The sequence below is a fragment of the Eublepharis macularius genome, chromosome 14 (genome assembly GCF_028583425.1).
Source record: "Eublepharis macularius isolate TG4126 chromosome 14, MPM_Emac_v1.0, whole genome shotgun sequence".
NCBI lineage: Eukaryota > Metazoa > Chordata > Lepidosauria > Squamata > Eublepharidae > Eublepharis > Eublepharis macularius.
The window spans coordinates 34,724,590-34,749,216 of record NC_072803.1 but is presented as its reverse complement, the minus strand read 5'-3'; the positions used below and the strand labels follow the sequence as shown (position 1 = coordinate 34,749,216).

At 47.5% G+C, this 24,627-nt stretch overlaps 1 protein-coding gene across 1 annotated transcript in view; it reads right to left on the bottom strand.

Moving 5' to 3' along the window:
- FAM178B (family with sequence similarity 178 member B) overlaps positions 1-24,627 on the bottom strand; it is a 202,698-nt gene that overhangs the window by 137,205 nt on the left and 40,866 nt on the right. The window lies entirely within an intron of this gene.

Below are 24,627 nucleotides of genomic sequence, written 5' to 3'. Positions count from 1 at the left end.
GTGTATTGCATAATTAGACCCGAAGGTGAATCTGTTTTCTAGTTGGAGGAGCACCTGCATGATTCCCTTGCATTCTGCTTCCTCCACCGCTGTCAGGCACTTCTCCCATTGGGAAATGGGAGCAGCATCTTTGTTTAGAGGTGGGCCCTCTATTGGACATGGGCCCTGGCAGTTGGCCAAGAAATCCGACCCCTTGTTCTGCCTGTGGCTTTTCTTCTATACCTCCTGTTGTCAGATGCCTTTTCCCCAGCAAGAGTGTCTATAACCTGGACTGGATGAAAAGCAACCCGTGGAGAAGAGTGGCGGGGGAAATCCAGCAGGCAAGGGATGCGTGTATATGTTATTTATTTACAAATAATATTTGTACCCTTCTAGTTCAAAAATAATGTGGTTTACAATAAACAACAGCTTTTATAAAAATAAAAAACTAATTGAACCACAAAATCAATTGAAAGAAATAACAAAGAAATGCAAGGGCTCTACTTAGCTTGAATTAAAACCTTAAAAAACAGCAACAGTATCATACCTACTCCCAGTAAAACAGCACTAGTACATTAACCCCACCACCACCACCACCCAAAATAAAACCTGGCACAACAATCTCCTTCCTTGCTTCATGACTCTACTGCAAAATGCTCGTTTTTAGCCCTGATCTGCACAGAAGGTGCTGCTGGACTCTGAAGACCATCTAATGTTTTTTACATTTTCCATGTCTGCAATTCAAACATAAATCCTCCACAAGGTAGCAATGCGTCGATTTCATGTAACAATTGTTCTCCTCTGCTTTCTAGAGACAGCCAGCCTTATTATGATGCTAAGGGAGGCAGCCACATCAGGAAGCAGTTTTGAGGCATTATTTAACACAAGGGAGACAGATCTGATTCATGAGGCACAATCCGGAGGGCAGTTTTCCTGCACTGGTTCCACTGGTGCGCCCTTGAAGTAGTCCTGCTCATTTCAGTGGTATTTGCTTAAGAGAAATTCTTGACCGACTGTGCCCCAAATTGACAAGTGACTGTGCAGTGGGTGCCATTTGGATTTTTATGCCTCGGGCTTGAGCTGGCCCTGCTGCTTTCTATTACACATTAACAACAGGCCTACGCTACACACACAAATAACAAGTGCCTCAAAAGTGTTTTCAGGGCCATGCTGCCTGAAAGATGGCCACTATCATCTGTTGAAACACCACCACCTCCAGTAAAGTTTAGTTAAATAACACTTGACATGACATCATTGAATTCAGCATTTCCCCACTATCTGCCCTGCGTGCAGTAACCAATGAAATGGAAGGGGGTGGAGGAAAGGCCCTGGACATGCTCTGAAGATATGGGATGCACCAGCCTCATCAAGGAAGTTCAGGCTTGCTCAAATACCTGGATGGGAGACCTCCTGGGAGTGCTATGCACATGGGCCATGAAAGAAAGCCAAGATATAAACGTCATAATAAAAATAAGGCTCAGCACAATGACATTGCTGGGGAGTCATCATTAGTCAGCAATGGCTATCTGACACCACCACCCGAAGACAATATGTGACTCTGAGTTGGGGGCATGGGGAGAGGCTTTCAGTGGCCTGGCGGGTGGGCCATTTCTTCACAGCTCCTGATGTGCCCCAGTTCCTTCTCTCTTCACCCCCAATGTGCTAATTGTTGATATTCCATCTTCTCTTCCTTTCCGCTGCTACTCTAGATTCCATAATTAGGCCACAGAGTATCTATCTTTTCATGGGTGGTATAACGTCTCGCATAAACTGTTACCACTTCTGTTTGGTATAAGTGTTTCGCAATCAACTAATCAAATAATTTTTTGCATAATGTGTGTGATCTGCATAATGTATTCTGCTCATGGTGAACTCAATGAATTTACATTTGGCTTTTCCATTTTGTGTACATGATTTTTTAAAAACTAGCAATATCCACTAAGCATATAGAAATCTAGGATAGCCAGCACAGACTTCTTGGTCTAAAGCCATTTATTTTGACCATAGAATCAAAGAGCTGGGGGCAGGACAGACAAAAATCAGTTATTTTGTTTTAAATTGAAAAATCCAGCAATAGGCAGTCCCACAGAAATGTTTCTCTAGTCTCTGATTTAGAGATTCTACACCCTCCCAGGACTCCTTGTTCTTTGGTATAATTTTTTATACAGTGCCATTGCAGGCTAGAGGAAGTTTCTGTAACCTTTGTTTTTCAAACTCATATAGAAGCATTGATCTGTTATAAAGCATATATAGTCCACACACATACACACCTGCACCCTTTGGCAACTGGGAAACAGAAGAGAGAGAGGAGGGCACAGGACACCCTTCACTCAAGAACATGGGAGATCTGAGGGTTTGAACACAGATGACAGCGTAGTGTAACTAACAGAGTGTTTGGCTAGGACTCCAATGGCCTGATCTCACTCATCTATGAAGTTCACTGGATGACTTTGAACTAGTTGCTCACACTCAACCTAATCTACTTCACAGGGTTGTTGTACAGATAAAACAGGGGTGGAGACCAGATATACTACTCTGAGCATCTTGTAGAAAGGGACAGATGAAAATATGACAGGAGCATATGAGGTACACTGTTTCTCTCCACCCTCATTCTTCTAATGACATAGTACCTTACTTGGACCTCAATATGGATTTTTCATCTCTCCCTCTCATGTTTTGTACAGAGCCCAGTAGCACCTTTAAGACTAACCAACTTTATTGCAGCATAAGCTTTCAAGAGCCACAGCTCTCTTAAAGGTGCTACTGGACTCTTTGCTATTTTGCTACTGCAGACTAACATGGCTAACTCCTCTGGATCTATGTTTTGTACAGGCTCACTTCTGAAAAAGTGAGCTGTGACTCACAAAAGCTCTTTTCTTAGGCTCTTATGGGGTTTGTTTAGCCTTTTCTCTCTCAAAATGCCTAGCATCTTTGTCCTCCAAAATATTTATTCATGTTTTTAAAGCAACCCCAGAGCAGTTTTGTTAACTTGAAGTACTGATTTGGATGGAGAAGTGGTTTGTAATTGTCTCAAGAATCAACCAGTCAGCATTCTGTGTAGCCAGCTTATCCCAGAAACAGGAAGGAGCTCTTGGGCCCAGTGCATTTTGGAATTCTGAATGCCTGTTCAAAACAGGATGCGTGCTATGGATCCACAGTAGCTTCCTGGGTGACCGCACTCGTTCTCTTCACCACTGTGCTGTGACCAACCATGCTGCAATTCCAGTATCTTTTAGCTGGAAGCCCCTGGTATTAAACCGATTTGAAACTGGCTTAATTTTTTACTGGTAAATGTTTTTATATCATCTGTACAATATGCTTCTGCAACAGGGAAAGCAGGGCAGACCGTAGGAGCCAATTTGTGCTGCTCCCCAAGGCCGAAAATAAGTGGCTGTGGTGTTCCTTGTCACGTAGTGAGAATATCTCCCAGAAAACAACTCGCAAAAATATATGCAAAAATGCCGGAGAGAAAAAATACCCAGAAAAAAGTAAATTCTTTTGTGGTGAATACTGTTCCCTGACTTCTTTGGGGCTGATGAAAAATCCCAGAGAACACTTCCAAAGATTACTCTCCATCTAGGAGAGACTCAGTGGCACGTATCTTTGGAAGGCACTGGGTGCCCTTGAAACAGTTGTATTTTTTGCAGACTGTTGGAAAAGGAGCGTTACAAAAAGGTGTGAAGTTATCTTTGGGATCTGGTGCCATTTCCAGAAGATAAACCTCTCTTATTTTTAACCCATTTGTCTGTTGCACCCTCTACCCAGATGTCTGCAAATGCTGAGAAATGTTTGTCCTCTAGAACAGAGGGGTTTGGAGAACATTTCTCTGACTGAGGTAGGATGGTAAAGAAGGTTTCTCACAAGAACTCTGGCCTTTTTGGTTTAGAAAGAATTCTGCCATCTTGACTACTGGTTTCTTCTGTTATGATAATTCTATTTGCCTCCATCCAACTCTATTTACCAGCCAATCTGTAGCCAACAACTTTATCTTTCTTTGATCTGGTCCTTCCTTTAAGGAGCACAGATAGTTCTTACCTATTTTGTCCTCCTCCATGTGAGGGGACCTGGAACCCTTCGGACTAATGAACTCAGTATGGCCGGTCCTCTGGCTTGTCTGTTGGCTAGGTCCGAGAAGATTGAGCTGAGACAGGTGTTACTTGCCACTGATGGGGAGGGGCAAGGATACCAGTATCATTTTCTGCTAAAACATTCCTGGAACACTTACCCCTGTAGCTACCACAGCAGCACCAGACCAGTCAGAGGTCTTGTTATTCCATGATATGGACACACATTTCAGCCATTCCTTACAACCTGACATGGAGGGAGGCCAGAGGAGATGGAGAGATCATATAGCAACTGGGAACCAAGTAGAAGTTCCACTTCCTATAAAATGGTTTTAGCCCTGTCTTCCAGGAGGCAGAAAAATACCAATTTCTGAATGACTTCCTATCTACAAGCTGATACCAGCTTGAGTCAGACCACCAGTCTATCATACTCTGTACTGCCTACTCTGACTGGCAGTGGCACTCCAGGGCCTCAGCCAAAGGTCTTCCACATCACCTGCGACTTGATCCTTTTAAATGGACTGCTAAGGATTGGACTTGGGACTTTCTGACGCTCTACCACTGAGCCACAACCACTCCCAATCAAACTGTTTGGATCTGAAACATCAAAACAACGTGGAATTGAGCTCACAGCATGGGATGTAGATTTGGTTCTACTTCCCTACCTTTTTATTTCTTTTGTTATATGTGAACCCCTCTCTTAGTCATTCCTTTAAGGATTTTACAGGGATGTACAGACAGTCTCTGACCTTTGTCTTAGTCAGGCTCAGACTTGCTTAGCATCAAAGGCTTAACTACATTAAGCACCAAGCTGATAACTGTTCTCAGAATCCTTACCAACAGCTGCTATTAAAAAGTCTCTGTGACTGAAGTCCCAGTCCTGTATATTCTACAAGCTCTAAGGACCAGATAGCCACGCCGTTTTTATACATAAACATAAATTTGCATGTTTCGTAACAGGATCTTAGACAGACAGAAAAGAATTTGTACATACAACAAGAATAAAACCAAACTCACTCCAAGTCTTTAGACCTGAATTCCAGCTGAACAAGGCCAGCAGGGAACAAGGCAGATGCACAGGCTCCCAAATTGCAGAAAGCTTGAGTGATGTCCTCCACCTTTGGAAACCAAAGATCTGTGCTGACTTCATCTGGCAACAAGAGAAAAGAGGGTTGAGATCACCAACGAACAGGAATGAGCCAGTCAAATACCTTCTTCAGCGCTGAAGAAATAGCAGGGCTCTTTACTGATACAGAACATTTAAAGCAGACTGCCATGCATACTCAGATCTCCTCATGAATAAGAACTGCGACCTGCTGTTTCAAGCAGAAAACTTGAACATACAATGGTCCTAGAATTTTCACAAGATCCATTGCAAAGGAGTGATTACTTATTTAACTCTCATCAGTTTTCTACTAGTTTAACTATCATGGCTTCTACCTCTACGAACTGGTGACTGGTCCATATGCTGAGAATTCTTCATGACAGAAACTTAGCTCTGTTCAAGAACTACACTTCCCAGGATTTCCTAAGTCAAGGGAATAGTTGTTAAAACACCTATGCATCTGTGGTATAGACAGATATATCCTTTGGTGGTATTGCCTTCCCAAGAATAAAACTGAGATTTGTGTGACTCAAATCAGGGATCTCACACTGAACTAAGTGCAAACTGAACTGGATGTTTCTGATACCATCAGGGGGTACCATCAAGTCACAGTCAACTTATGAGGACCCATAGGGTTTTCAAAACAAAAGATTATTAGAGGAGGTTCGTCATTGCCTGCCTCTGTGTAGTAACCCTTGACTTCCTTGATGGGCTTCCATCCAAGCACTAACCAGGGCTGTCCCTGCTTAGCTTCTGAGATTGGATTAGATCAGCCTGGGTTATCCAGGTCAGGGCTCTTGGCACATATCTCAGCAAAAATTGATGTTGTATACACAGACACACACATTCAGTTTGGTAAAGAGTCACTGCCAGATTGACCCCAGAGCATCAGGGTACTTTCAGAAGAAATGTTTTAAGGCTGCCAGGAGTATTGGCATTATATATTCAGTGCCTGCATACCAGAGGAGGTCTATGAGTAGCAAGAGGTTGAAATGAGTTGATTGTCACAGCAAAATGCTTCCCCGGCGTCTGTCCCATTTTTGAATACATTAAAAGCATATGAAGTAGCCATATATCAAGTCAGACCACTGTCCTTTCCATCCAATAATGAGTACTGCAACTGGCAGGGATTCTCCAAGGCCACAAACAGAGGCTCTTTTTAAGCTCTTCTTTGAGGCAATCTTTTCAGTGGACCTGCTGGTACTGAATTTGGGACTATTTTATTTATTATTATTTATTTTAATTTTATTCCATTTTTTGCCCACCCTCCCCGCGAGTGGGCTCAGGGCGGGTTACATAAGATATAAATAGAATATAAAATCACAATAAAATCAGGTAATTGTAATACACATAAAATGTACAGCTTGCAATCTCCAAGATGGCAGTCCACATCCTTAGCATTCATCCCTGTTAATAGTACACAGGGGGGAAGGGAAGGGAAGGGAAGGGAAGGGAAGGGAAGGGAAGGGAAGGGAAGGGAAGGGAAGGAGGGGGCAACATTCAAATTAGGCTGATTCATAAGGGGGGGGGCAGGATGATAACACAGCCTTCTCCCAAACAGGAGACTGGTAGAGAGGCTCGCCAGATAGCACAAAACGGCCTCAACCATATGCCTGGTGAAACATCTCGGTCTTGCAGGCCCACTGAAAAGTCAGAAGGTCTTGGCAGGCCCAAGTGTCCACAGACAGAATTCCACCAGGTTGGAACCAGGACTGGCTCTGGTGGGGGCCAATTGAGCTTCCCTGGGGCCAGGGACCACCAGTAATTGTCAGCAGATCTAAGTGCTCTCTGGGGTACATAGGGTGAGAGACAGTCTCACAGGTATGCTGGTCCCAGTCCACTCAGGGCTTTATAAGTCAAACCCAAAATCTTGAATCTGATCCAGAATTCCACGGAAAGCCAGTATAGCTGCTGCAAGATGGGAGTGATATGTCCCTATATGTGGTTCCAGTTAGGACATATGCAGCAGCATTCTGGACCCATTGCAGTTTCTGGGTCAGACCCAAGGGAAGCTCAGTGTAGAGCGAGTTACAGTAGTCCAACCTGGAGGTGACTGTTGCATGGATCACTGTCACTAGGTCATGGGTCAACAGCTAGGGGGAAAGCTGCCTGACCTGCTGGAGATGAAAAAAAGCAGATCGGGCAACTGCCATGACTTGGGCCTCCATTGATAAGGAGGTATCTAGCATCACCCCAAGGCTCCTGACTGCTGGAATGCGCACAAGTTGTGCCCCATCAAAGGTCGGGAGTCATATCCCCAAACCCGAAGACCCATGACCCAAGTAGACCCCTGTCTTCATGGGGTTCAGCTTCAGCCAACTCTGCTTTACCCATCCAGACATGGTCTCCAAGATTTTCTGTATGCCATGTAAGTTTCTCCATGAAGCTGTGGCTAGGGTTGCCAACTTCCAGGTGGTAGCTGGAAATCTCCCAGAATTACAACTGATCTCCAGGCCACAGCTGGCAATTGTAGCTATAGCTCTCCCACAAAGCTGCACCAGAGACTTCCAGAACCACAGGAAACTCATGGCTCACATCTGACTTGCCACTGAACCAACAAGCTGCTGGGAAGCAAGCTACTGCCTAGATATGTCCCCCAGCTCCTCACCCCCACCCCCAGAGGTCCCAATCATTCTCTCTCTCCAGGGTTTTTCTTCTCTCTGGCAGCCCAATTGTGCCACATGGGAGTGATGGCTTTCCCCCAATTGACTGGGAGCTGGCTAGCCTTGCTTGGCTTCACAGCCCCTTCACTGGTGTGGAGGAAGGCCACTTAGCTACCCAGTTCACCCCCGATCAGCATCAAGACTGTAATGTTTTATCCACATAACCCAGCCTCGACCATGTCTTTCCCTTCATAGATTAGACTTGCAGTACCCAAACAAAACACAGAAAATTGTATGTGAGAGCCATGATGGAGAGCGCCCTTCTCAAACACTTCATCTGTTAAGTCTTTGCATCACAGAGACTCTGATGGTACTCCACTTGAAAAAAAGAGATGCTATTTATACAGTTATAAATAAAACGTAACAGCAGCAGCAATAAAATTTCCATTTCAGGCAATACATTCCAGTGTTTTTCACACAAGCTAACCCTTTATAGTGCATCGCACTGCTGGGTAGCACATTGTACTGTATGGATTTTAAGTGCCTATTTTTTAGGAACTAAGCTGATAACGGAACTTGGAAGTCTTTACAGACATTTTTGCACTCTTATGTGCCTGAAAATTCACTCTCTTTGCTACAAAATAAACCAGAGCTGTTGGCAGAATATATGGTGGGCAAAGAAGCAGGAGAGAGACATTGATATTTGGCAAAAGGCTGGGAAATACTCTTCCCAGAACTAGGCCTGCTTCCCTCCACTCAACCAATTACCTTGGGTCTTACCTGCTGTTCTACCATCTACCCTTCCAGTTACCTGAGCTAAAGTCTGGAGTTCTGAGTTCCATCCCTCCCCTCTCATTCTGGTTGTAAGCAGATAAACTGGTAGGATGGGGGAGGGGGAGCTGGTCAGGGTGACTCAAGCCCTCCCAGCACATAATTGTCTGAGGGAAACATATCTTTACCATCAGCCAAACCACTGCTTTCTTTGTTGCAGCCATTTGCAGCTGGTTCTTTTTAAAAGCTTAACAGCTCCCCTAATTACCACATTGCAAGGGAGGAGGGAAGCTCCAGCATTTGCGAGCAGTGTGGCAAATTTCCTCCCTCACTTTTCCGTCCTCACCTCACAATTACCTGACGCCTGGCAGGGGCTGTGTCCTAAGCAATTGGAGAGGAGGAGGTGGGGGGAACGGTGCACTGTCTGGGACAGCAGGGTGTGATGTAGCTGCAACTACAAGCCGCCAGGCATCCAGAAAGAATAGAGAGGATGTGGGGCAGACCTGAGAGTGCACACAAAAGAACCCTTGTACATCATGGCCTGAGTGGGAGGGCTGGTAAGAGCCAGGAGGCGAAATAAACCAGCAACTGAGCCGGATGTACGAGACACTGCCCTCCCAGCTGTGGGACTGCTAAATGGATGGATGGAGGAATGCTACTGTTAAGAGAGATTAACACTCTTATGGGACAAAAAGAATCAGTGATGGGGCATGTAGCACCACCTGCCCCCATGATGTCCTACATGTCGCCTGCATGCAGATCCTAACTGGCACAGTACTGGGACTAGCTTTAATTTTTGGGGTACTCAAGAAGGTATATCTACGCTACAAATCTGCACTACCTTCTACCAGAAAATACTGAGAAATGTAGTTTTATTCATAAGGGGTCTCTATTGGAGACTGTTCTCTGTAAATTACAATTTCCAGGATTTCTTTGCATTTTAAGTGATATAAAACAAATTTAATTTTTATAAGGCAGATAGGGCTTTCCAGTCACCGCCCCAAAGTTGGGTTGGCTTTCCTTGCCACAGGTCAGCATCTTCCAGGGGTGGAGTCTCTCACCAGGCATGGGCTCTGTATGCTGGCTTCCCACAGTAACTGCACCAGGACGACACCATCTTAAACAAAATGGCAAACCAGAAACTGCAGGCTGGGCATTTGTCTATGGCCTAAAGATTATGGACAGGATTACCATCCAAAGGTTTGCCAATTCCAGCCTGAAAAATTTCTGGAGAGTTGAGGACGGTGCCCGGGGAGGCCAAAGTTTGGGGAGGGAACTCAGCAGAGATGTAATTCCATAGAGTTCACTCACTAAAGCTGCCATTTCCTTCAGGGAAACTGATCACATTAGTCTGGACATCAGTTGTAATTCTGGGAGAACTCCGGGCACCACTTGGAGGTTGGGAGTCCTGTGTCTCAAGGGAAAGCTCCCGAGGCTAGTAGGTGCTCACAGCATCCTTTATTGCCTCTTCCTCTGGTTACAGAGTTGCCTCGCCTTTCCCTGGGCTGCAGAGTTACACCACTCCCTCAGAGGAGCTGAAGGGATATGCCACTCCTCTAGCTGTGTTTATGCCCTAGTTTTGCCCTAGTCCAGCTCCAGGTTCCTCCTGGCTACATCTTTTAAGGCCTGTCCCAGGAGCTGCATCTGCTGTCATGGGCTGGGCCCATCCATTCCTCTTCAGCCCAGCCCTCCTCCGAAACCCCAATAGGATGCCATTACCTCCCGTGGCCACAAAGTCTAGCAAGCCTCACTGCGGTTAGCAGTGGCAAGCCACATGCACCCTCATGGTACCTGTGGAGTACTCTCTTTCCTCTCCTGGTGGCCCCTCATCTTCCCCAGCCTCAAGTGCCAAGGTGGCCAGTTCTTCTATGCCAGGCAAAACTTTCATCCCTTGAAACCCACCCAAGCTACATTCCCCTGCACAGTAGCTACTCTAAGGCTGTTAGCAATGGACATATATGGCCCCACAGAAATCAGAGGCTAGACTTGGTGAAGAAAGGACCTAGCTTTGGCACATCTGGGACAATATTTACCCCAAATTTGCTGCCCCTTGAATTAGGTCTCAGATTTACCTTCAGCCTTCAAGTCCACTTGGAACCAAGATTGGTCTCTACACAGGTGGTTCCTGAGCTAGGCTGGCTCTCTCTTAATAACTTCGCCAGCTGGGCTAAGTCATTACTTTCCAAATGTTTATTGTTTTTATTCTTTTTCCAATGTCAGTGTGATAGCCCCATGGTGAAACTTATGAGATCCAGAAAAGCTGAGCTTGGCAAATGTGCCTACACCTCTATAGCTTCAACTGTATTGAAAAAGAAGCTGCTTTCCCGAAACCAAACAGTAGAAGCAGGAAGAGAAGAAAGCAACATTTTGATAAGATGATCAGATTCTTGCACACCTTGGCTGCTTACACATCTGTTGGGTGAATTCAGGCAGCTGATGTCTACCCACCCACTCCTCATTAGGCTAGGCAACACCTGCCGGAAGGATGGGAAAGACGATCCTCACTGCTGCTATGACAATGGCACCTTCAGGTCTGATGTGGGAGGGCTACTATACACAGAGCCTGTTCATAGACCTAGCACAGAGGAATTTCCCTGTGGATTTTAGGCCCTGGGTCAGGTCTGTCTGTCTCCTGTCCTGCCACCCTTAAAGGTGGCATCTGAAACAGCCACCTCACCACACTTCAAGGCAACACCACTTCTACTTTGGACAGAGCACTGATGCAGAGGAAGTGCTTCCAGAGGATTTGCTTTATTAGACTTTTAGCCCACCCTCCCCTCAAGCAGGCTCAGGGTGGGTCACAACATCAAATCCACAATACAATAAAAGATAAAAGCATACAATAAATATAAGTAAAATATAATCAAATGCAGTACAAAATAGTTAAGACCAAATCAATCTGTGATGTGGCGTTTGCTATTGCTCAGTCAATACACTCAAGCACTGTGGGGTGCAACTCGGCAGGTTGCCAAGATCAAACCAGCAAAATCAGGGCCGCCTGAAAGCCACAGCAGGAAGGCTGACTGGATAGTGTGCCCATATGCCTCAACCACAGCCATAGGCCTGGTGGAACTGTAGAGGATCCTGCAGGGTCCAAGTCTCAACTGAGAGAGAGTTTCACCAGGCTGGTGCCAGGATCTTTAAAGAACTTAGTCCCACAGATGGTGTAAAAGTTCAGCAGTAGCTGCTCTCTGTTCCATCCTGTATGACTCTGTCAACCATTTCCCCCCCCCCCCCGCTTGGGGGATCATCTGGCCCACAGATGCTGAGGAAGGAAGCGGCCATAGTTTTTGCTTCCCTGGTCTCCACCCTTCCCTTCCTTTATCCTGCCTCTTCCCCACCCCCTATACTCAGCCTCTGACCTTGTCCAATCCTCTTTCAAACCTATTTAATGTTCCCTGCTCTATCACCTCCCTTGTGCTGATTCATGCCAGATGTTCCCTTTCCTCTGCTGAGGAGCGTATGGCCTTTCCATCCCCTCCCTCTTTTTTTCCTGATTTGGCTTGCCTACTATCCTGGCTCCTGTGCTTCAGCAAACGTGTGTTCCCTCATTGGCAGTGTCCATAAGAAAAACAAGTGTACCCTGCTCTCACTCAGCATAACAGCTACTTTGGAGACGAATCTTCCAATACTGCCAATAATCTACCTCATATGGCCTACAGCGAGAGCCCTTTCAGTGCCTCAGTTTTTCTTCCACCAAGTGTATGTTAGTGGAGAGTTGGGAAAGTGAGTAATGCAGAAAAGACAGAAGATCTGAGAAAGAGGGGAAGGAAAGATGAGGAAGAGAGATGCATGGCTGGGAGCTCTGGAAATGAGGTAGGCTGAAATATTTAAGGAGCCAAATCAGACCCTCTAAATGATAAATGCTGTTGCTTGTTACCTGTGCCTGTATCTGTGAGTGAACTTGCCGCCCTTCACAAACTGGTCCTTCCATACAGCTAGCAAGAGAGAGATTAATATGAAATAACCAGCCAAATCTTTACCCGCAATTATTCTGCTCTGTGACTGTACTTTCCCTTGGTACATTACTGATATGCTTGAGCAGACCACCAAGTATAAAATGCACTTGCTAGAAGAAGAAACTGAGGCAAAGAAAAAGGCCTGTTTCTTTTCAGGCCATACCTAGCAAGCCATTGGCAAATTACAACTCCGATGTATCTGTAATGCTGGCATAATGTAATCTGTAATGCTGGCAATTAACAGGATGGGATGAAATGCATAAAAGAGGTGCTCTTCCCACGAGATCTGGAAGGCGTACCATATTGAATTGCATCTTATTCCTCCCCTGGAGCAAAATCTCGGTGCTTTCTGGTTCCCTTCTTTTGCAAAAAGATCTATCTTGGGATGGCCCCAATCCCTGAACACTAGTTCCAGGTCAACATCTGTCAGAGACCATTCATGATTCTCTGATATCAGCCTGCTCAGTTTGTCTGCTGTCACATTTACAGTGCCCAGTATGTGCATAGCCTGTAGAGAGACACCTCTTTCTACGGTCCAGTCCCATGTCATGGCCTTCTCACACAAGACTCTGGAGGTGGTGCCTCCTTTGAATCCTGGGATTCAAAAGTGTATACACTCAGAAACCACAACTGCAGTTTGCACATATGTAACCTAGCTAAGGGGGTGACAGAGGTAGTGGCTGCCATCAAGCCCAAGAGGGTCTAGATATTCAGGGCAGACTGAAATCTGCAATGGCCAAATTGCTCTACCATCTTACGGATTCTGTTCCCCCTCTCCTGAGGTAGAAAGCCTCTGTTCTCAATGCTATCCAGTACAGCCCCAATGAACTGAACTCTCCTGGATGGTGTAAGGGACGATTTCTTAAAATTAACAATCAGTCCCAGTTTATTACAGGTGTCTACCACTAGCTCTACATGTTTCTGCAGGTGTTCACTAGATGAAGCTGTCAGGAGCCAGTCATCAAGATAAGGATAAATGAAGCAACCCTGCTTCCTGAGGTAGGCCACTACAACGACCATACATTAGTAAATACCCTTGGGGTCGTAGAAAGGCCAAAGGGTAACATCTGATATTGGAATATTTTGTTATTACAAGTGAAGCACAAGAATCGCCTGTGAGAGGGATGTACAGTGATACGGAAATAAGCATCCTTTAATTTAATTTAATTTAATTTAATTTATTATATTTATATTCCGCCCTCCCTGCTTTCGCAGGCTCAGGGCGGATAACAAATACAAACATGTTTAAAAACATTTAAAAACATTAAATAATACATTTAAAAACATTTAAAAACATTAAATATAACAATTCATGCTGCCCAGTGGTTCATACATGCCTCTGTGTTTGCATAGGGGTGATGGCTTAACCCCCCCTTCACGGGGGGGGGGCGGGCACTGCCCGGCGTTAGCCATATGCCTGGCGGAATAGCTCTGTCTTACAGGCCCGGCGAAATGCAAGCAAATCTTGCCGGGCCCTTGTCTCGCAAGACAGAGCATTCCACCAGGTCGGGGCCAGGACTGAAAAGGCCCTGGCCCTGGTCGACGCCAGGCGGGCCTCCCTAGGGCCAGGGACACTTAAAAGATGTTTTCCGCCAGAGCGGAGAGTCCTCCGGGGCTCATATGGTGAGAGACGGTCCCTCAGATACGTCGGTCCCAGTCCGCGTAGGGCTTTGTAGGTTAACACCAAAACCTTGAACCTGATTCGGTACTCCACTGGCAGCCAATGCAGCTGGCGTAGCACCGGTGTAATATGCTCCCACACCGGTGCTCCAGCAATGACCCGCGCTGCTGCATTCTGTACCAGCTGTAACCGCCGGATCAGGCCCATGGGAAGCCCAGCGTAGAGCGCGTTACAGTAATCCAACCTAGAGGTGACCATTGCTTGGACCACTGTAGTCATGTCACGGGGAGACAAATAAGGGGCAAGCTGCCTGGCCTGCCGAAGATAATAAAAGGAAGACCTGGCAACTGCAGTGATCTGGTCCTCCATCTTCAAGGAGGAATCCAGAATCACCCCCAGGCTCCTAACCCTCGGGGCCAGTGTAAGTGCTGCCCCATCAAGTGTAGGAAGCCGGGGTCCCAAAGCCATCTCCCCACGACCCACATACAGGACCTCCGTCTTCGTGGGATTCAATTTCAGCCGACTTTGTCTCAACCAACCAGCCACAGCCTCAAAAGCACGCTCCAGGGCATCAGGGGCCGATCCAGGCTGCCCGTCCAACAACAGATAAAGCTGGGTGTCATCCGCGTATTGGTGACACCCAAGCCCGAAACTCCGCACCAGCTGGGCGAGGGGGCGCATATAGATATTAAATAATAATGGAGAGAGTATCGCTCCCTGTGGCACACCACAAACCAGTGGCCTACGAGATGACACCCTCTCCCCGAGCGCCACCCTCTGTCCCCGATCGTGGAGAAAGGAGACCAGCCACTGCAGTGCTGTCCCCTGAATCCCCACATCGGCAAGGCGGTGGGTCAGAAGCTCATGATCGACCGTATCAAATGCTGCTGACAGATCCAGCAAAATCAGCAGTGCTGATCCGCCCTGATCCAGATGTCTGCGGAGATCGTCTGTGAGGGCGACCAACAATGTCTCGACCCCATGTCCCGGGCGGAAACCAGACTGGAAGGGGTCTAGGGCTGAGGTCTCCTTCAGGAAATTCTGCAGTTGCTTCTCTGCCGCCCGCTCAATCACCTTCCCCAAAAACGGAAGGTTGGAAACTGGTCGGTAATTGAGCAGGTCAGCAGGATCTAATGATGATTTCTTCAGAAGAGGCCGTACCACAGCTTCCTTCAGCGCCTTGGGAAAAACCCCAGAGCTCAAGGACAGGTTTATAATCGCCTCCAAGGGATTCCGAAGCCCGTCAACACTGGCTTTCACCAGCCATGACGGGCACGGGTCCAAGGGGCACGTGGTAGGCCGTACCACCTGCAGAATCCTGTCCACCTCTTCCCCGAAAAGAGGGCTGAAATGATCTAATATGGGTCCCGAAGACGGCCAAGGGGCCTCTAGTTCATTTACTGTATCAACTGTGGCTGGTAAGTCGCGGCGGAGAAGCAAGATCTTATCAGTAAAAAAGCTCGCAAAAGCCTCACAGCTTATCTCCAAATTCAACTTTTGATGGTCTCCACCTGATTGGGAGACCAATGAACGGACCACATTAAATAATTTAGCTGGGCGAGAGCTAGCTGATGCGATGGAAGCTGCATAATACTCTTTCTTCACAGCTTTCACCGCCATTTCATAGGACTTCATAAACAGCCTATAAGATGTTCTTGCTTCCTCGTCACGAGATCGCCGCCACACGCGCTCAAGTCGTCTTAGCTCCCGTTTCTGTTGCCGCAGCTCCTCCGTATACCAAGGAGCCCGGCGATTCCGGCAGCGAAGAGGACGACGGGGGGCGATTTCATCGATGGCCTCAGAGAGCCGGACTTGCCAGCCCTCCACTAGCTCATCTAATGAACCACCGTGGAGCATTGGTTCCCGCAGAGCATTCTGGAACCCAATTGGGTCCATCAGTCTCCGCGGGCGAGCATAAATTTGCTCACCGCCCTTGCAGGAGGGGGGTGGCACGCCCAGCCGGGCCTTCACAACCGCGTGGTCTGACCATGGCACCAACTCTACTTTATCCAGAACCACATCCAATCCCATCCCGAAGATCAGATCTAGCGTGTGGCCTGCTTCATGTGTGGGTGCCGATACAAATTGGGAGAGTCCCAGTGTTGCCATGGCTGACACCAGGTCCGTGGCCTGTATCGAGGTGGCATCATCTACATGGGCATTGAAATCCCCCAGCACCATCAACCTGGGGTACTCCAAGGCCCACCCAGCAACCACCTCTAGCAGGCGCGGTAAGGCGTCTGCTGGTGCGCTGGGCGGTCGGTACACCAAGCAGACAGCCAAACTCTCCTCGGCATTCCACACCAGGCCCACACAATCAATGCCAGAGATCTTCGGGGCGGGAAGCGGCTTGAAGGAGAAACCCTCCCGGACAAGGATTGCCACCCCTCCCCCCCGACCCTCAGTTCGTGACTGATGAAGGACCACATAACCTGGGGGGGTCAGCTCACCAAGAGCAACTGTTTCTCCTTCCCTCACCCAAGTCTCGGTCACGCATACCAGGTCCATATTAGCTGCCATAAAAGTATCATGCAGCATACTGGTCTTATTATTTATGGACCTTAAGTTCAGTACTGCAAACCATGAATAGTAAGGAAGTAACTGTAACACCATATTGAGTGTCACCATCTTAAATTTCTTAGTGTGTATGTATTTGTTGAGCTGTCTAAGGTCCAGGATGGGTCTAACACCTCCATCCTTTTTATCTACCAAAAATATTTCGGAGTAGAAGACCCATGGGGCTCCTCACTGGGAACTTGTTGTATGGCCCCCTTTTCAATCAGTTCCCCAATTTCTGTCTGTAGTTTCTCAGAAGGGAAATGTGACGAAAAAGCAAGGAGAGTCTGAGCCAGGTAACAGGCAAACTCAGTTTTATAACCAAACTTAACAATCTGCAACACCCACTTATCAGAAGTAATCCCTTCCCAAGCCAAAGAAAACTTAGCCAGTCTGTTTCCAAAAATGACCTTGCACTTCCTTATCGGAAGGCAGTTGTTGGCCTTGTCGAGTGCGGTTATTAGACCACCTCCTCTAGTATTGTCCCTGCTGGGATTGATGCTGTCTGTAAGCATATTGAGGATGCAGTTGGTATCGATACGGTTTCCCCCTATAGGGTTGTTGTTGTTGGTATGGGTAATGCTAAGTCGAAGGCTGTTTAGGAATATCACCTTAGGAACGGGCTGTCTGGCAGTCCTTCCTCTTCTGGGAGAAGTAATCATTGGTCTTAGCCAAAAACAAGGTTGTCCCTTCGAACAGAAGATCTTCAGTTTTACTTCTCGTTTCTAAGGCCAGGGCTGTAGTACAAAGCCATGCATGCCATCTCAACACCATAGAGGATGCCAGAGACCTGGCAGAAGTGTCAGTGGAATTATGCCCCACATTAATCTACTGCTTAGAACGTTTCAAGGCTTCTTCCTGAATGACCTTGGCTAATATTTTCTGATCGTCAGGAAGTTTTTCAAGGAATGATGTCAATTGGTTCCATAGAAAAATCTGGTAGGCTCCCATGATGGCCGTGTAGTTTGCAATTTTTACGTTAAGAGCTGCCAAAGAATATAACTTCCTGCCTAGGGAATCAAGTTTTCTGCTCTCCTTGTTGGCAGGGGCAGTATGAGCACCCTGTATCTGGCATGTCTGCATCTCCTCCATTACCAGCAACGATGGAGGAGGGTGGCAAAAGTGCAAAAGTCTTCCCTGTTCTTATAAAGACCTTCTGACTTTCTGGATGTTGGGTGCGGTGAGGCTGGTTTTTTACATATGGTATTTCTACCATATGTATGGTAGTTCTATGGTAGTTCTACCAGACCTTCAATGATAGGGAAAGTCACGTTAGAAGGGTTTCCCGAATAGAAGTGCTGCAAGATTTTATCCTTTGGTTTTGGATCCACAGCTGACACCCCTATTTCCAATGGCCGTGCCATCCGTAGGGTTTGTTCAGTATATAGTTGGTAATCCTCATTGGGAGAAACCTGACCGGTCCCCATGACCACTTCATCTGGTGAAGGATCCAATGCTGGGCTGGAACTACGTTCTTGGTTCCTCTCCAAAAGTTGATAGGACATAGCAAACTCAGGAATCTTGTAGGGTGACCTTGACCCTCTGTGTTCCTCAAAAGCTTCGAACCCCGATGCTATTGAGTGCATACGATAGGGTTCTCCAAAATCCAAACCTTAATTAGATGACACCAGTCACGACCATGTCTATCTGGGAAGCGAAGAATAAGGCTGCCAGTCTTCAGGATAGGACTGCCAAGGGTAATCAGGTACAAGCACCCTGCAGCTCTCTTTCCTCAGCCGAGGAATGATATGATGGGAAACTCAAATAAAAGATGGTGTCCATGGTCTGTCCTCTGGGGCGGACTCTAGATGTTTGGTTTTGTATTTGGCCTTCTTGGCCGGGGACTGTACAAATTCAGAAGGCGTTGTAGGTTGATCCGTGCACTTTGGATTCAAGCTCTTTGAGGTCAATCTCTTCGGCTCTCGTCCCTTTGATTCCGAACAACTCGGATCCGATTGCTTCTTCTTCACACTACAGACGCTGCCAGCTCGGATCTAGTTGGTGACTTTGACAGTGGAGCATGGGTCCGAGGAATTTCAATGAGACTCTGGGTCTCGAGTGCTTGCAGCCAATGCTGGTTCTGAGCCAGATCCGATGATGATGCCATCGAATGAACCGAATGGTGTCAGATCTGTGTCGGCTCCATAGACGGAGTTGAGGCTCTGTCCGATGTTGGGTGATCTCTGGTGCTCAAAGAAGATGGGGCAGTTTTTTGTATCAGATGCCTTCATTGCCCTCTCCCACAGTAGAGCCTTGAGCCTCTTGGCCCTCTCTGCTCTGGCCTTGAGGGTGAAATTTCGGCAGTGCTCACAAGTTGCACATTATACCCTTCCCCCAAACACTCTAGGCAGACTCAATGACCATCTGTCTTGGTCATTTTCATTATGGCAGATTGTGCACCTCTTAAAAAGAACTTTATCAGACATGCAACAACAATCTCACATCTCCTTTCTCCTCCTTTCCTCTTCTAGCTCAAGCGGAACGAAGCAAGACCTTCCCAGTCGGCACCGAAGAAGGAACTGGAGGGTAAGGAGTGCCACCTCCCAAGCCTGCGCATGTGCACTGGGGAAGTGAGCACCCCCTAGCAGACTTTAGCTTTAAAAAAACCTACCGATTGGCAGGCCTGTGCATGTGCAGTCCCATGTGGTGTACAGAAGACGGACAATGAACCACTTGTTCTCCCACTGAAACCACCAACAGGGGGCATGTTGGCTGAAATGCAGGGAAAGTAGGCAAACTGAATCAAGGGAGCAGAGAAGGAAGGCAACCCAGATCAGGGAAATGTTGGCCTGCAGAGGGAAGGCCTTGCCTTAGGTTTAGTACTTATATTGCTGACTGAAGGGTGTTGAATAAGTATTGTTGCAGAGTGGAATTTTCACAGCAGATAAAGAATCACAGACACATGTGCTTCAGATTCTAGAATAAATGTTTACAGCATACAGGGAAATATAGGGTACGTTGGAGGTAAAATGAATAACTAATTTAGCTCCTACATCCTTACATCCTGATGATCTAAAGGTAACGGTCTAACTAACTGGAGAGCAATGGCGTCCTGAGTAAAGGAAAGAATGTCAATTGCCCCCCAATAAAACTGGTCACCCAATAATGAATCCTAGAACTGTTCATTAAGCATGCAACTCCCTTTTTACCCTGGCGGAAAGAACAACTCAGCATCTAACTGGTCTCATGCAAGCTAGTTGACTCTAACTAAACAAAGCAAATTAACTCTGAAGAAAATGATACTTGTAAAAATCCCAACAAAGGGACTTGCATCAATAGAGCATGATTTCCCACCCCCTCCTGACTGCAGCCCCAAATCTTCTTCCCCCACCAAAATGCTGCTCCTGGAAGTCAGAGGACTTCTAGGAACACCATGGGGGGAGTTGGAAGTCTGCAGCAGGAGGGGACATGGACAATAATTTCCTGGCCCCCTTCTGTCTGAAATCTTCCAGTGGACCTAAGCCCATTTTCATTCATACAGGAGAAAGTTTTGAGCTACATCACACAGATCCAGGGTAAAGAACAAAGAGAGACTATCAGAGAGTCTGTGTAACCTGAGAAAGATGAGACAAAGATAAATTCAACATTTTTAACAGCAGTGCGATGGGGACGGGGATCAGGGTGGGAGGCACTGCCACCAATCCAGGTCAAGGCAATACAGTACTAAGAGACAGAAAGTGAAATATTTTCAAGGAATTGGGAAACAAAGGCAAGTAGCTTAACACTTTTATATAAATGTATGGTGTAGCTCCATTTGGAATATTTTGTATAATGCTCATCCTATTTCAAAGAGGACATCACAGAACTGGAAAAGTTACAGAAAAAGGTGAATATGGTTGTTGCTCCACCTTGGCTTCCTTCAAGCAGCCCTGTTTTCTGGAGCATCCACATGATATCCTCTATTTGTCCCTTTTCTGTTTCCACTCACCTTTGCTGTGATCTGGTTTGATACAATCTTTTTGGAAAGACTGAATTCAAAGCACCTTTAGACACCCAGTGGAGAGGAAGATGCACATTTTTTCAGGCACCATCCTGTCAGATTCCTGAATTTAGTTCCTGTGGCACCATTTCTCTCCCCACACCAAAAAGTCTTTTTAAAAATCAGAAATAGTTAGATTGCTGTAACATATAGCATTGTAATTTAACTGTCTGTTTTAAGAATGTATCAGTTACGAGCAAGGCTTTTTTCTGTGGAAAAAGGTAGGGGAACTCTCACCTGGGGGAACTCCCAGCAGGAGGTGGCATCCCTGTCAACACATGCGTGCATGCTTTGCGCACATGCACCCCCAGGACTGCGTGATGATGTCACTTCTGGAAAGTGACATCATCGTGCACAGGATTCCCCTGTGGGCCTGCTGCACAAGCAGCAGGGAAAGGGCCCTTTCAGTGCTTCAGATAACCTGCAGGGGGAGCTTGCATTTAAAGGGCCCTTTTGGCACTTCAGATGGACTGCGGGGGGAGATCCTCCTGCGGGCCAGCTGCCATTTAAATGGCCCTTTCCCTGCTGCACAACTGAATGCCTCGCTTCTTCGCCTGATACGATAGCATTGGGTGAAAAAGCGAGGCGTTCAGTTTGAAACTGAATGCCTCGCTGGTGTCATTCACCCGATGCGATTGGGTGTAGAAGCCCCCGCATCCCAGGGGATTCCCTGGCCCCTTCTGCAGAGGACCAAAGGGAGGGTAGGTTTAAACCTACACTTTTCTGGCCACTTGCAAACAGCTAAAAAGTATAGGTTTAAACTTCCCACCCTGCCGCTTAATTGACCTGATGGAAGGAGGAGAAGGGAATCCCATCTTCCCCCTCACCAGATGGGAGGGGGAGGAGGCAACCCCCTCCTTCCCCTCCCATTGGGTCAAATAAGCCACGGGGCTGGACGTTTAAATGCCTTTTCAGTGTGCTCCGAATCTTTACGGAGCATACCGAAGCCGGTCAATAAGCAATTTCCAAAGTGGCTTGCTGCTTTGGAGATTGCTTATTTCCAACTTTTTCCCCCACTTCAGAAATTCCAAAGCAGGAAAACCAAATATTTTTTTCTTACACACCCCTATTCAGGAGTATATACAGCCAAAGAATCTACCCCCCCCCCGCAGCCATTTTCTCCAGGGGAACTGATCTCTGTCTGGAGATCAGGGGGCGGGGCCACAGGACATGTGACTGTTTTCAGGAGCTGCCTGAATGCCGTTCCACCACATCCCAGTTGAAAAAAAGCACTGGTTACAAGTGTTCATTGAAACTATAAATCTCTAGCCACTATAAGGGGGAAAGGTGCAGACAGCACATTTCCCCTTACATCTCTGCAACAAAAAGGGCGAGATACTTTTTTTAAAAAAAAAAAAAAAAGCTGGGCACTGGTACACTGTTGTAAAACAGGGTTGACATACCTGTAACTTATGTTCATCGAGTTCTTCTGTGCTGACACACATGGGACTGCGCAGGCGCAGGCCAGCCGCCGGAGAATTTTCCATAGCTTCTATAGCTCCGAAGGGGCCGTTTGTCGCGCGCCTCAGCGACCGTTTTCCCGCCCAAACGGTCACGTGCTCCTCCAGCGACCAACGGCCCCTTCCCTCAGTTCTCCTTGCCGCCGCTGAACCAATACACATAACCACAACCTGCATAGACATCAATATTTGTTATAGCCCACACAGCATTGTGCATTGGAATTCACAGCGGGGTAGGAGGGAGGGTTGTGTGTCAGCACAGAAGAACTCGATGAACATAAGTTACAGGTATGTCAACCCTGTTTTCATCTTCGTTCTTCTGTGCCTCCACACATGGGAGTGTACCAAGCTTCACACAATAAGGAAGGTGGGGTGAAGTCCAACACAATTTTATTGTATCACACAAGAACCATCAACAAGTGTAAACAACATATAACTATACACAAATATACATACAAAAAATAACACATATATACAATATACTCCCATATATACACACTTGTATAAGGATATATTCAATAAATATATATAAGCATATATTCATATAAAACATACAACTACAAAATTGTAGCATGATAGCGTAGCATCCCAGAACCCCTTAGGAAAAAAGGGAATGCAATACAGCCCTGGCCACAGCCACATCTCGCCCTGTATCCACATCTACAGCATAATGCCTGACAAAGGTGTCAGCCGTGGACCAGGTGGCTGCCCTACAGATGCTGGCCAACGGAACCCCCCGGAGGAGAGCCGAAGAGGCAGCCTGGGACCGCGTGGAATGGGCCCTAACCTGCAGCGGGCAGCTCGCCCCAGCCAGGGAATAGGCCTTACTAATGGCCGTCACAATCCACCTGGACAGAGTCTGCGAGGAAGCCCTATTGCCCTTGTCCTTGGCCCCAAAACACACGAACAGGTGAGGACACTTTCTGAAGCCCTTTGTCCTGTCCAGATAGAAAGCTAGCGCCCTCTTCAAATCCAGAGTGTGCAGCGCCTTTTCCCCCTTGGAAGAGGGGTGAGGAAAGAATGCAGGAAGCGATATCTCCTGCGACAGATGAAAAGTGGACACTACCTTAGGCAGGAAGCCCAGGCAGGGACGCAATACCACCCTATTGGGATGGAATAAAAGGAAGGGGGGATCAGACCGTAGCGCAGAGAGCTCACTGACCCTCCTGGCAGAGGTTATAGCCACTAGGAATGCCACCTTGTACGATAGCATGTCCAAGGGGCAGGTCGCCAAAGGCTCGAAGGGAGGCAACATTAGCCGTGCCAGCACCAATGACAGTGACCATTGTGGTACAGGAGGCGACACTGGTGGGTAGAGGTTGAACATTCCCTTAAGGAACTGGCGGGACTTCGGGTGGGAAAAAACCGTGCTACCCTCAACACGAGAGTGGGTAGCAGAGATAGCTGCCAGGTGAACCTTGAGGGAGGTAACCCTTAATCCCTGGTCCCTCAGGAGGCACAAATAGTCAAAAATCAGCCCTAGGGAGCTATCCGTAGGCACCACCCCTTTTCCACGTGCCCAGGTCTCAAACCTCCGCCACTTGGCCTCGTAAGAGCGCCGGGTAGATGGCTTGTGGGCATTCAAGAGGACCCGTTCCACCTGCGTAGAAAAACTCAATGAGGAGGGACGATCCGCCAAGCTGCCAGATGCAGCTTCCCGGGGTCGTGGTGAAGAATGTCCCCGTTCCTCAAAAGATCCTGCCAAGGGGGCAGCCTCACATAGGTCCGCTGAGATAGCTGCAGGAGCCTTGGGAACCAGACTTGCCTCGGCCAAAAAGGAGCCACTAAGATGCAGTCTGTCCTGTCCTCCTCTATTTTGCACAGGACCTTGGCTATCAAGGGGAAGGGCGGAAACATGTAATGCAATCCCTGGTTCCACGTAAACAGGAAGGCATCCCCAATAGAGAGCGGATCGCTCCCTGCTCGGGAACAGAACGTCTGGGCTTTGGCGTTCGCCGCCGTAGCGAACACATCTATAACCGGGTGTCCCCACATCTGGAAGATCAGCCCACTGCACCCGTCGTTGAGCTCCCATTCGTGGTCTAACAACAGAACCCTGCTCAGGGCGTCCGCCCGAGCGTTGTCTGACCCAGCCACATGTATGGCTCGCAGAGTGACGCCATTCTTGACCGCCCACTGCCAGGTGAGCGTGGCTTCCCGGCAGAGAGTCATGGACGCTGTGCCCCCTTGCCGGTTCACGTAGTACATGGCAGTGGTGTTGTCTGTCTGTACCAACACGTGACGATTTCGCAGCAGAGCTGTAAGGGACACAAGCGCAAAACGAATGGCTCTTAGTTCCAAAACATTGATATGGAGCGCCCTTTCACCTTCAGTCCAGACGTCCTGGACACAGACATCCCCACAGTAAGCCCCCCATCCCACCAGAGAGGCATCAGTGGTCACCGTGATGTCAGGATGTTGATAACCGAAAGGGAAACCTCCAAATACATTGCCCTCAGACAGCCACCAATCCAACGAGGACAGTATGCTCCTAGGAACGGAGAGCTTGAGGGACGGAGGGTGCTGAAAA